Below are 11,966 nucleotides of genomic sequence, written 5' to 3' on the forward strand. Positions count from 1 at the left end.
CGAAATACAGATTTTGCTATAAAATTAATTCCTTCTATCAGCCTGACTCAAAACTGTTTGTCCTCCTTATTTATCCACTTCAAATCAAGTTTCAACAATTAAAAAAATGTTGTAGTTTGAGAAAAAACAACTTAATCTTAAGCAATCAGTAGGGTAAGAAAGGGTAAGAAAAGGTGCAAATGCCAACCATACATCACTAAAAGGTGGAGCGGAAGTATTCGGCTGCAAGTAGGTGCGAATGCCTGACGATGTATGATCAAAAGAGGGAGCGGAGGTTTTCGGCTGCAAGGTCTGAATGTCCAACCATAATTTGTAAAAACCGGGGAAGAAAAGGCTCAAAAGCCCGACTATACACCATCAAAAGCGGGAGCGGAGGTGTTCGGCTGCAAGTAGGTGTGAATGTTCGAACATAATTTGTAAAAAGCGGGTAAGAAAAGGTTCGAATGCCCGACTATATATTAACCAAAGCAGGAGGAGAGGTCTTCGGATAAGAGTGGGTGAGAATTTACAACCATAATCTATAAAATGCGGTGAAAAAAAAGGTGTGAATACCCCATAGAACACTAAAAGGTAGAGCGGAAGTGTTCGGCTGCAAGAAGGTGTGAATGTCTGACCATAGTTTGTAAAAAGCGGGTAAGAAAAGGTTCGAATGCCCGAACATACACCATCAAAAGAGGGAGCGGAGGTGTTCCGCTGTAAGAAGGTGTGAATGTCCGACCATAGTTGGCAAAAAGCAGGTAAGAAAAGGTTAAAATACCCGATTGTACACAATCAATAGCGGGAGCAGAGTTGTTCCGCTACTAAAAGGTGTGAAAGTCCGACCATGGTTTGTAAAAAGCGGGTAAGAAAAGGTGCGAATGCCCGACAATGTATGATCAAAGGAGGGAGCGGAGGTTTTCGGCTGAAACAAGGTCTGAATGTCCATCCATATTTTGTAAAAATCTGGGAAGAAAAGGCTCGAAAGCCAGACTATACACCATCAACAGCTGGAGCGGAGGTGTTCAGCTGCAAGAAGGTCTGAATGTCCATCAATAATTGCTAGAAAACATGGAAGAGAATTTTCGAAAATCAAACCGCACATGATCATAAGCGGGAGAGGAGGTGTTCAAATGCAAGAAGGTGTGAATGTCCACCCATAATTACTGCAAAATGGGTAAGAAAAGGTACGAATGCCCAACCATACATGATCCTAACAGGGAGCGGAGGTGTTTGGCTGCGACAAGGTGTGTATGTCCACCCATAATTAATGAAAAGCGGGCAACAAGTAGGTTTGAATACCCATCATCAAAAGCAGGAGTGGATGTGTTCGGCTACAAGAAGGTTTGAATGTCTGACCATAGTTTGTAAAAAGCGGGTAAGAAAAGGTTCGAATGCCCGAACATACACCATCAAAGGAGGGAGCGGAGGTGTTCCGCTGTAAGAAGGTGTGAATGTCCAACCATAATTGGCAAAAAGCAGGTAAGAAAAGGTTAAAATACCCTATTGTACACACTCAATAGCGGGAGCAGAGTTGTTCCGCTACTAAAAGGTGTGAAAGTCCGACCATGAATTGTAAAAAGCGGGTAAGAAAAGGTGCGAATGCCCGACAATGTATGATCAAAAGAGGGAGCGGAGGTTTTCGGCTGAAAGAAGGTCTGAATGTCCATCCATAATTTGTAAAAATCGGGGAAGAAAAGGCTCGAAATCCCGACTATACACCATCAACAGCTGGAGCGGAGGTGTTCAGCTGCAAGACGGTCTGAATGTCCATCAATAATTGCTAGAAAACATGAAAGAAAATTTTCAAATATCAAACTGCACATGATCATAAGCAGGAGAGGAGGTGTTCAGCTGCAAGAAGGTGTGAATGTCTACCCATAATTACTGAAAAATGGGTAAGAGAAGGTGCGAATGCCTAACCATACATCATCAAAAGAGGGAGCGGAGGTGTTCCGCTGTAAGACGGTGTGAATGTCCGACCATAGATGGTAAAAAGCGGGTAAGAAAAGGTTAAATTACCCGACTGTACACAATCAAAAGAGGGAGCGGAGTTGTTCAGCTAAGAGAAGGTGTGAAAGTCCGACCTTGGTTTGTAAAAAGCGGGTAAGAAAAGGTTCGTATGCCCGAATATACACCATCAAAAGCGGAAGCGGAGGTGTTCGGCTGCAAGATATTGTGAACGTCCGACCAAAGTTTGTAAAAAGCAGTTAAGAAAAGGTTCGAATATCTAACCAAACATAAGAATGAGTCTTTTCCGCTGTAGAATGCCCGACTATAGACCATCAAATGCGGGAGCGGAGGTGTTCGGCTCTGAGTAGGTGTGAATGTCCGACCATAATTGCTGAAGAATGTGTTAGAAAAGGTAAGAATGCTGGACCATACATCATCAAAAGCGGTAGAGGTGGTGTTCGGCTGCAAAAAGGTGTGACTGTTCGACTAAAGTTTGTAAAAAGTGGGTAAGACAAGGTGCGAATGCCTGACAATGTATGATCAAAAGCGGGAGCGGAGGTGTTCAGCTGCAAGAAGGTCTACATGTCCATCAATAATTGCTAGAAAACATGAAAGAAACTTTTCGAAAATCAAACCGCACATGATCATAAGTGGGATAGGAGGTGTTCAGCTGCAAGGTGTGAATGTCCACCCATAATTCCTGAAAAATGGGCAAAAAAAAGGTGTGAATGCCCAACCATACATCATCAAAAGCAGGAGTGGAAGTGTTCAGCTACAAGAAGGTGTGAACGTCCAACCGAAATATGTAAAAAGAAGTTAAGAAAAGGTTCGAATATCCAACCAAACATAATCAAAAGCGGGAGCAGAGCTGTTCGACTGCAAGTAGGTGTGAATGTCAGATCATAATTTGCAAAAATCTGATGAGAAAGGGTGAGAATGCCCGACTATACATCATCAAATGCGGGAGCGGAGTTGTTCGGCTGTGAGTAGGTGTGAATCTCCGACCATAATTGCTGAAAAATGTGTTAGAAAAGGTAAAAATGCCGGTCCATACATCATCAAAAGCGAGAGAGGTTGTGTTCGGCTGCAAGTAGGTGTGAATGTCCAGCCATAATTACTCACAAACGGGTAAGAAAAGGTAGTATTGCCAGACCATATATGATCAAAACAGGGAGCGGAGGTGGTTCAGCTGCAAGAAGGTTTGAATGTCAAACTAAAGTTCAAATATATTAACAAAAGCGGGAGGAGAGGTCTTCGGATGAAAGTGGTTGAAAATTTCCAACCATAATGTATAAAATGCGGTGAAAGAAAAGGTGTGATAGAACACTAAAAGGTGGAGCGGAAGTGTTCGGCTGCAAGAAGGTGTGAATGTCCGACTATATTTGGTGAAAAGCAGGTGAAGCAAGGTCTGAATGCCCAACCTTACATCATCAAAAGCAAGATCAGAGTTGTTTGGCTGCAAGAAGGCCATAGTTTGCCAAAAGCGGGTAAGGTGCGAATGTCCGACTAAATATCAACAAAATTTGGGGCGGAGGTTTTCGGATGCAAGTGGGTGGGAATATCCCACCATACAAGTATGGTGGAGAGGAAGCTGTGAATAGCCGACCATAGTTTGGAAAAAGCGGGTAAGAAAAGGTTTGAATGCCCGAACATACACCATCAAAAGAGGGAGCGGAGGTGTTCCGCTGTACGAAGGTGTGAATGTCCAACCATACTTGGTAAAAAGCGGGTAAGAAAAGGTTAAAATACCCGACTGTACACAATCAATAGCGGGAGCGGATGTGTTCGGCTACAAGAAGGTGTGACAGTCCGACCATGGTTTGTAAAAAGCGGGTAAGAAAAGGTGCGAATGTCCGACAATGTATGATCAAAAGAGAGAGCCGAGGTTTTCGGATACACGAAGGTTTGAATGTCCTACCATAGTTTGTAAATAGCGGGTAAGAAAAGGTTCGAATGCCCGACTATACACCATAAAAAGCGGGAGCGGAGGTGTTCCGCTGTAAGACGGTGTAAATGTCCGACCATAGTTGGTAAAAAGCGGGTAAGAAAAGGTTAAAATACCCGACTGTACACAATCAATAGCGGGAGCGGAAGTGTTCGGCTACAAGAAGGTGTGAAGAAGATGCAGTAGAAGAAGTTGAAATCCATCTACACATTGATAAATATGAAGGACAAAGCAGTTCCCACTTGCCCATAAGAAAATAAGCTTATTCTCGGATTCCTGATCCTTCAGTGTTGCTCTTTCTTCTACTGCAAAATACAGTGTTGTTCTTTGTTGAAGTCGATCTAGACATTGATAAATATGAAGGTAAAAGCCGTTTTAACATAGTTTGAGTGAAGGAATTGATTTTATAGATAAAATCCCAAATCATGCAGAACTCCTCAAAAGGGGCGTATGGCTTAATCACAAGTGTGGTTCTTTCTCATTCAGGGTAGTATGAGGAAGTTTATGCTTGAAATATATGTAGAAATGGGTACATATGAAGGACAAAGCAGTGTTAACTTAGTTTGAGAGAAGGAATTCATTTTATACATAAAATCCCAAATCATGCAGAACGTATGAAAAGAAGCTTATTCTCGGATTCCTGATCCTTCAGTTTTGCTCTTTCTTCTACTGCAAAATACAATGTTGTTCTTTGTTGAAGTCGATCTAGACATTGATAAATATGAAGGAAAAAGCAGTTTTAACTTGGTTTGAGTGAATGAATTCATTGTATACATAAAATCCGAAATCGTGCAGAACTCATGAAAATAAGCTTATTCTCGGATTCCTAAAACTTTTGATTTGCTCTTTCTTTTATTGCAAAGTACAACGTTGTTTTTTTGTTTAAATCTATCGAGACATTGATAAATATGAAGGTAAAAGCCGTTTTAACATAGTTTGAGTGAAGGAATTAATTTTATAGATAAAATCCCAAATCATGCAGAACTCCTCAAAAGGGAGGTATGGCTTAATCACAAGTGTGGCTCTTTCTCATTCAGGGTAGTATGAGGAAGTTTATGCTTGAAATATATGTAGAAATGGGTACATATGAAGGACAAAGCAGTGTTAACTTAGTTTGCGTGAAGAAATTCATTTTATACATAAAATCCGAAATCGTGCAGAACTCATGAAAATAAGCTTATTCTCGGATTCCTAAAACTTTTGATTTGCACTTTCTTTTACTGCAAAGTACAACGTTGTTTTTTGTTGAAATCTATCTAGACATTGATAAATACCAGCCGAAACTCTGCTGCCGCTTTTGATAATTTATGGTTGGGCATTCTTACCTTTTCTTACCCGCTTTTTACAAATTATGATCTTAGATTCACACCTACTTGCACTACTTACTACCTTCTCATCCACTTATGATCATGTGCGGTTGGGCTTTCGCACCTTTTCTTACCCATTTTTCAGTAATTATGGGTGGACATTCAGACCTTCTTGCAGCCGAAAACCTCCGCTCCTCTTTTGATCATACATTGTCGGGCATTCACACCTTGTCTTACCCGCTTTTTACAAACTTTAGTCGGACATTCAAACCTTCTTGCAGCTGAACCACCTCCGCTCCCTGTTTTGATCATATATGGTCTGGCAATAGTACCTTTTCTTACCCGTTTGTGAGTAATTATGGCTGGACATTCACACCTTCTTGCAGCCGAACACAACCTCTCCCGCTTTTGATGATATATGGTCCGGCATTCTTACCTTTTCTAACACATTTTTCAGCAATTATGGTCGGACATTCACACCTACTCACAGACGAACACCTCCGCTCCCACATTTGATAGTGTATAGTCGGGCATTCTCACCCTTTCTCATCAGCTTTTTGCAAATTATGATCTGATATTCACACCTACTTGCAGTCAAACAGCTCTGCTCCCGCTTTTGATTATGTTTGGTTGGATATTCGAACATTTTCTTAATGCTTTTTACAAACTTTGGTCGGACATGAAGACCTTCTTGCAGCCGAACACCTCTGCTTCCGCTTTTGATGGTGTATAGTCGGGCATTCGAGCCTTTTCTTACCCACCTATTACTTACTATGGTTGGACATTCAAACCTTCTTGTAGCCGAACACATCCGCTCCTGCTTTTGATGATGTATGATTTGGCATTCGCACCTTTTCTTACCCATTTTTCAGTAATTATTGGTCGGACATTCAGACCTTCTTGCACCTGAACACCTCTGCTCCCGCTTTTGATGGTGTATAGTCGGGCTTTCGAGCCTTTTCTTCCCCGATATTTACAAATTATGGTTGGATATTCAGACCTTGCAGCCGAAAACCACCTCTCCCGCTTTTGATGATGTATTGTCCGGCATTCTAGTCTTTTCTATCACATTTTTCAGCAATTATGATCTGACATTCACACCTACTTGCAGTCGAACAGCTCTGCTCCCGCTTTTGATTATGTTCGGTTGGATATTCAAACCTTTTCTTAACTGCTTTTTACAAACTTTGGTCGGACGTTCACACCTTCTTGCAGCCGAACACCCCCGCTTCCGCTTTTGATGGTATATATTCGGGTATTCGAATCTTCTCTTACCCGCTTTTTACAAACCATGGTTGGACTTTCATACCTTCTTGTAGCTGAACAACTCCACTCCTGCTTTTGATAATTTATGGTTGGACATTCGCATCTTTTCCTACCCATTTTTCAGTAATTATGGGTGGATATTCACATCTTCTTGCAGCTGAACACCTCCTCTCCCGCTAATGATCATGTAAGGTTTGATATTCGAAAATTTTCTTTCATGTTTTAAAGCAATTATTAATGGACATTCAGACCTACTTGCAGCCAAACACCACCTCTCCCGCTTTTGATGATGTATGGACCGGCATTCTTACCTTTTCTAACACATTTTTCAGCAATTATGGTTGGAGAATCACACCTACTCACAGCCGAACAACTCCGCTACCGCATTTGATGGTGTATAGTCGGGATTTCTCACCCTTTTTCATCAGCTTTTTGCAAATTATTCTCTGACATTCACACCTACTTGCAGTCGAACAGCTCTGCTCCCGCTTTTGATTATGTTTGGTTAGATATTTGAACCTTTTCTTAACTGCTTTTTTACAAACTTTGGTCGGACGTTCACACCTTCTTGCAGCCGAACACCTACGCTTCCGGTTTTGATAGTGTATATTCGGGCATACGAACCTTTTCTTACCCGCTTTTTACAAACCAAGGTCGGACTTTCACACCTTCTCTTAGCTGAACAACTCCGCTCCCTCTTTTGATTGTGTACAGTCGGGTAATTTAACCTTTTCTTACCCGCTTTTTACCATCTATGGTCGGACATTCACACCCACCGTCTTACAGCGGAACACCTCCGCTCCCTCTTTTGATGATGTATGGTTAGGCATTCGCACCTTTTCTTACCCATTTTTCAGTAATTATGGGTAGACATTCACACCTCCTCTCCCGCTTATGATCATGTGCAGTTTGATATTCGAAAATTTTCTTTCATGTTTTCTAGCAATTATTGATGGACATTCAGACCGTCTTGCAGCTGAACACCTCCGCTCCCACTTTTGATGGTGTATAGTCGGGCTTTCGAGCCTTTTCTTCCCCGGTTTTTACAAATTATGGTTGGACATTCAGACCTTCTTGCAGCCGAAAACCTCCACTCCCTCTTTTGATCATACATTGTCGGGCATTCGCACCTTTTCTTACCCGCTTTTTACAAACCATGGTCGGACTTTCACTCCTTTTAGTAGCCGAACAACTCCGCTCCCGCTATTGATTGTGTAGAGTCGGGTATTTTAACCTTTTCTTACCCGCTTTTTACCAACTATGGTTGGACATTCACACCGTCTTACAGCGGAACACCTCTGCTCCCGCTTTTGATGGTGTATAGTCGGACATTCGAACCTTTTCTTACCCGCTTTTTACAAACTATGGTGGGACATTCAAACCTTTTTGTATCCGAAAACCTCCGCTCTCTCTTTTGATCATACATTGTCGGACATTCGCACCTTTTCTTACCCGCTTTTTACAAACCATGGTCGGACTTTCACATCTTCTTGTAGCCGAACACATCCGCTCCCGCTATTGATTGTGTATAGTCGGGTATTTTAACCTTTTCTTACCCGCTTTTTACCAACAATGGTCGGACATTCACACCTCCGTACAGCGGAACACCTCCGCTCCCTCTTTTGATGGTGTATGTTCGGGCATTCAAACCTTTTCTTACCCGCTTTTTCCAAACTATGGTCGGCTATTCACAGCTTCCTCTCCACCATACTTGTATGGTGGAATATTCACACCCACTTGCATCCGAAGACCTCCGCCCAAAATTTTGTTGATATTTAGTCGGACATTCGCACCTTACCCGCTTTTGGAAAACTATGGCCTTCTTGCAGCCAAACACCTCTGATCTCGCTTTTGATGATGTAAGGTTGGGCATTCAGACCTTGCTTCACCTGCTTTTCACCAAATATAGTCGGACATTCACACCTTCTTGCAGCCGAACACTTCCGCTTTTAGTGTTCTATGAGGCATTCACATATTTTTTTTCACCGTATTTTATAGATTATGGTTGGAAATTCTCACCCACTCTCATCCGAAGACCTCTCCTCCCGCTTTGGTTAATATATAGTCGGGCATTCGAACCTTTTCTTACCCGCTTTTTACAAATTATAGTCGAACATTCACACCTACTTGTAGCTGAATACTTCCGCTCCACCTTTTAGGTATGTATGGTTGGCATTTGCACCTCTTTTTATACTGATTGCTGAAGATTAAGTTGTACTTTCTCAAACTACAACATCTTTTTATTTGTTGAAACTTGATTTGAAGTGGATAAATAAGGAGGACAAACAGTTTTAAATCAGGCTGATAGAAGGAATTAATTTTCTAGCAAAATCTGTACTTCGTCATATGTCGAGAGATGCTTATTGCCGAAGAAGTTCTTTCTCATTCTACAAAATACAACGTTGTTTATCGTTGAAACTTGATTAGACATGAATAAATATGAAGGACAAGGCAGTCTTAACTTGGTTTGAGTTAATTAATTCGTTTTATAGGAGAATCCGAATTCGTGCTTATTTTCGGATTCCTGAAGAATGAGTCTGGTTCTTTCTCATAATACAAAGTTTGTTGTTTATTGTTGAAACTTCATCAGAAGTGAAGAAATAAAAGAATGCCTATCAACAAATGTGGGATCTAAACTCTACTGCTTCCTCTAAAATAATTTCTTTTCTCAATTCAGAAATGTGTGTGTGTAAGTCACAACACCCGTGACACCAAAACGGCTTTCTTTTCTCTCTTTTCTCTACACTCTGCACTATGAGCACACACACCAAATCAGAAAGGCTTTTTTCTCTCTTTTCTACATTATGGACTGTGGGGACACAAAACCGCTCTCTCTTTTTTTTTTTTGATTGTGTGCCAGGGCGTTGTCTCACGTATTAGATTATGCTTAAGATACGAATGGGTTTATCAGTCACATCAGAATCCATACATACTGATCCTCCCGTAATAAAATGGTCGGATCTTATCAAACACACTTTGTTTCTTGTGACAATCAAGTCAGCGAAACAGCGTATACACGTCAAGACACTGAATCAAGTTTGCCACAAGAACTCATAAGTTTGGCAGTATTGCTCTGCCGTCAGCAATCATACACCCATTTTATTTTCGTGAGACGTGCAGGCACCTGTTCATCTACTGTTCTATCACTATGAATTAGTTTATCTATTATCAATAAGGATACTTCTACAACTACTATCAAAGTATGTCCAGACTTCTTATGTTGTCAGTTGCTATATATGAATAAGTGGGTAGCTACTGACAAGCATTAAGCATGTCACACAGCCCAAACATATAACATTTCAGGACACACCACACAGTTAACAACCACAGTGAAGTGTCAAAGCCCAAACATTCAACAGGACACTTACACAACACATTCAAATCAAACAGTCAGAAAACATACAAGAACATATACCCCAGCCGGCATTGCTCCCTGCCTATTTTCCTACAGCTCACTATGTGTGCGCACACCTTTATTCACAAACTCTTCAACTTATACTCTTTTACCGAAGCTGCTACAGCTCGATTGGCCGAATACCCTTAGATCCTATTTCGGTGAATTTGACATCTGCCTTACATGTAACAGATTAGCGGTTTAGCAGTTTTAATTTAGTTTGAGTGAAGGAATTCATTTTATAGCAAAATCCGAAATCGTGAAGCACTCATGAAAGTAAGCTTATTCTCGGATTTCTGAAACTTTAGATTTGCTCTTTCTTTTACTGCAAAGTACAACGTTGTTTTTTTTGTTTAAATCTTTCTAGACATGGTAAATATGAACGACAAAGCAGTTTTCACATAGTTTGAGTGAAGGAATTCATTTTATAGATAAAATCCCAAGAGTCTGCTGAGAAAAGAGAGTGAATGCGAAGTAGACTTTAACACGGCTATGGGAGCGAGCCGAGTGTGGGCTAACCGGGAGAATTGCTTGAAAGAAATGCGACCCCGAATGAGCGGTCAGAACAAAGCCTCAATACGGGATTCTCGTGGGGTTTTTGTTGCTGCCTTGTCTTTTGCATAGAGTAAAAGACAAGGCAGCCATCGAATAGGGCCCGATTGTTCCTACTTGGTCAGCCGAGGAGCAAGGGGGGGGGGGGGGCAAGCGTCTCAACCAAGCAAAGCTCACCATGGGGAAGGTGGCTATACCAACTAGCCTGATGCCCTGCTCCCGCAGTGACGGATAATCGTACTCTGGTTTCTCTTCATAACATACAAGTCTTTCGCCTTTTACTAAAGACTTCCGTGGAGAGCAGCACTAATGAGTTGTTTCTATTTTTGGCAGGCTTTACCTTTGCGGGTGAAGCCCTTTCTGTCCGTGCAAAAGCAATCTTGCTACTTTGCAGAGTGACTTCTCTGAGTAGAGTCGCCTTACTTGTTGCGACTGTGCCGATATTCGAAGCTGGAGTGCAAAGTTGTTGCTTGAATGGTGCTTGCTGGAGCATGCGGGAGTGCAAAGTTATACCATTTAAAAGGGCTGAAGAGTGCTCAGTGCAGCGGGTGGGCGGAGGTGCAACGTGACACTCTGGCCACCTATGGCCATAAAAAGAACACTGCTACAAGTGCGCATTGTGCCAGCAAGGGCCCTCGGACCTGAAACAGTGGACAGTTATCGCTTCTCGGCCTTTTGGCTAAGATCAAGTGTAGTATCCGTTCTTATCAGTTTAATATGTCCTCTATACGAGGACAACATATTAAATGGATTTTAAGAATAGGAGTTGAAAAAGAAGCTTGCTCCCTTCACTCCAAGCCTCGACCCGGTACTGCAGTGCCGCTGGGAACGTGCGCTCTCCTCTGCTCTTGTGAAAAAGCAAACAGCGGTGCAGGATGGAAGTTTCAGGGAGCCCAAGATGAAACTTTCTTTTAATCTGCTGAGAAAAGATAGTGAATGCGAAGTGGACTTTAACACGGCTCTGGGAGCGAGCCGAGTGCGGGCTAACCAGGAGAATTGCTTGAAAGAAACGCGACACCGAATGAGTGGTCAGAACAAAGCCTCAATACGGTGTTCCCGTGGTGTTTGTGGCTGCCTTGTCTTTTGCACAGAGTAAAAGACAAGGCAGCCATCGAATAGATTGTTTCTACTTGGTCAGCCGAGGAGCAGGGGGGGGGTGGGGGGGGGGGGGGGCAAGCGTCTCAACCAAGCAAAGCTCACCAAGTAGGAACAATCGGGCCCTTTTCGATGGCTGCAACACCTGAAAGAGATATTGATGCGAGACCCGATCAAATGCTTTTTCAAAGTCTAAATTTAAGATGACAAGCCGGGTGTTCTGTCTCTAGCGTAATCAATGATGTCTCGAATCAGTACGAGGCTGTCGGTGAGTTGTCTCCCTGAGATGGCACAAGCCTTGTCTGGGTGAATTACCTCCTCTAAAACAGAGGACATCCGTGTCGCTAAAACCTTGCTAAAAAGTTTACAGTCAAAGTTTAAAAGTGTGATGGGCCTCCAATTCTTTAGGTCAGTCTTATCATTTTTTTTATAAAGTAGAGTCACTATTCCCACTCTAAAACTGTCAGGCAGTCGGTCG

The 11,966-nt window shown here is 42.2% G+C and overlaps 2 non-coding genes across 2 annotated transcripts; both read left to right on the forward strand.

Moving 5' to 3' along the window:
• Positions 1-10,630: 10,630 nt before the first annotated feature.
• LOC140286323 (U5 spliceosomal RNA) lies at positions 10,631-10,744 on the forward strand. Its single transcript, XR_011911161.1, has one exon. It is a non-coding gene; the product is annotated as a U5 spliceosomal RNA (small nuclear RNA).
• A 308-nt stretch (positions 10,745-11,052) lies between these two features.
• On the forward strand, positions 11,053-11,236 carry LOC140286317 (U2 spliceosomal RNA). The gene has a single exon (XR_011911156.1). It is a non-coding gene; the product is annotated as a U2 spliceosomal RNA (small nuclear RNA).
• The last annotated feature ends 730 nt before the right edge of the window (positions 11,237-11,966 follow it).

Source organism: Leuresthes tenuis, unplaced genomic scaffold (genome assembly GCF_036924035.1).
Source record: "Leuresthes tenuis unplaced genomic scaffold, fLeuTen1.0.hap1 SCAF_83, whole genome shotgun sequence".
NCBI lineage: Eukaryota > Metazoa > Chordata > Actinopteri > Atheriniformes > Atherinopsidae > Leuresthes > Leuresthes tenuis.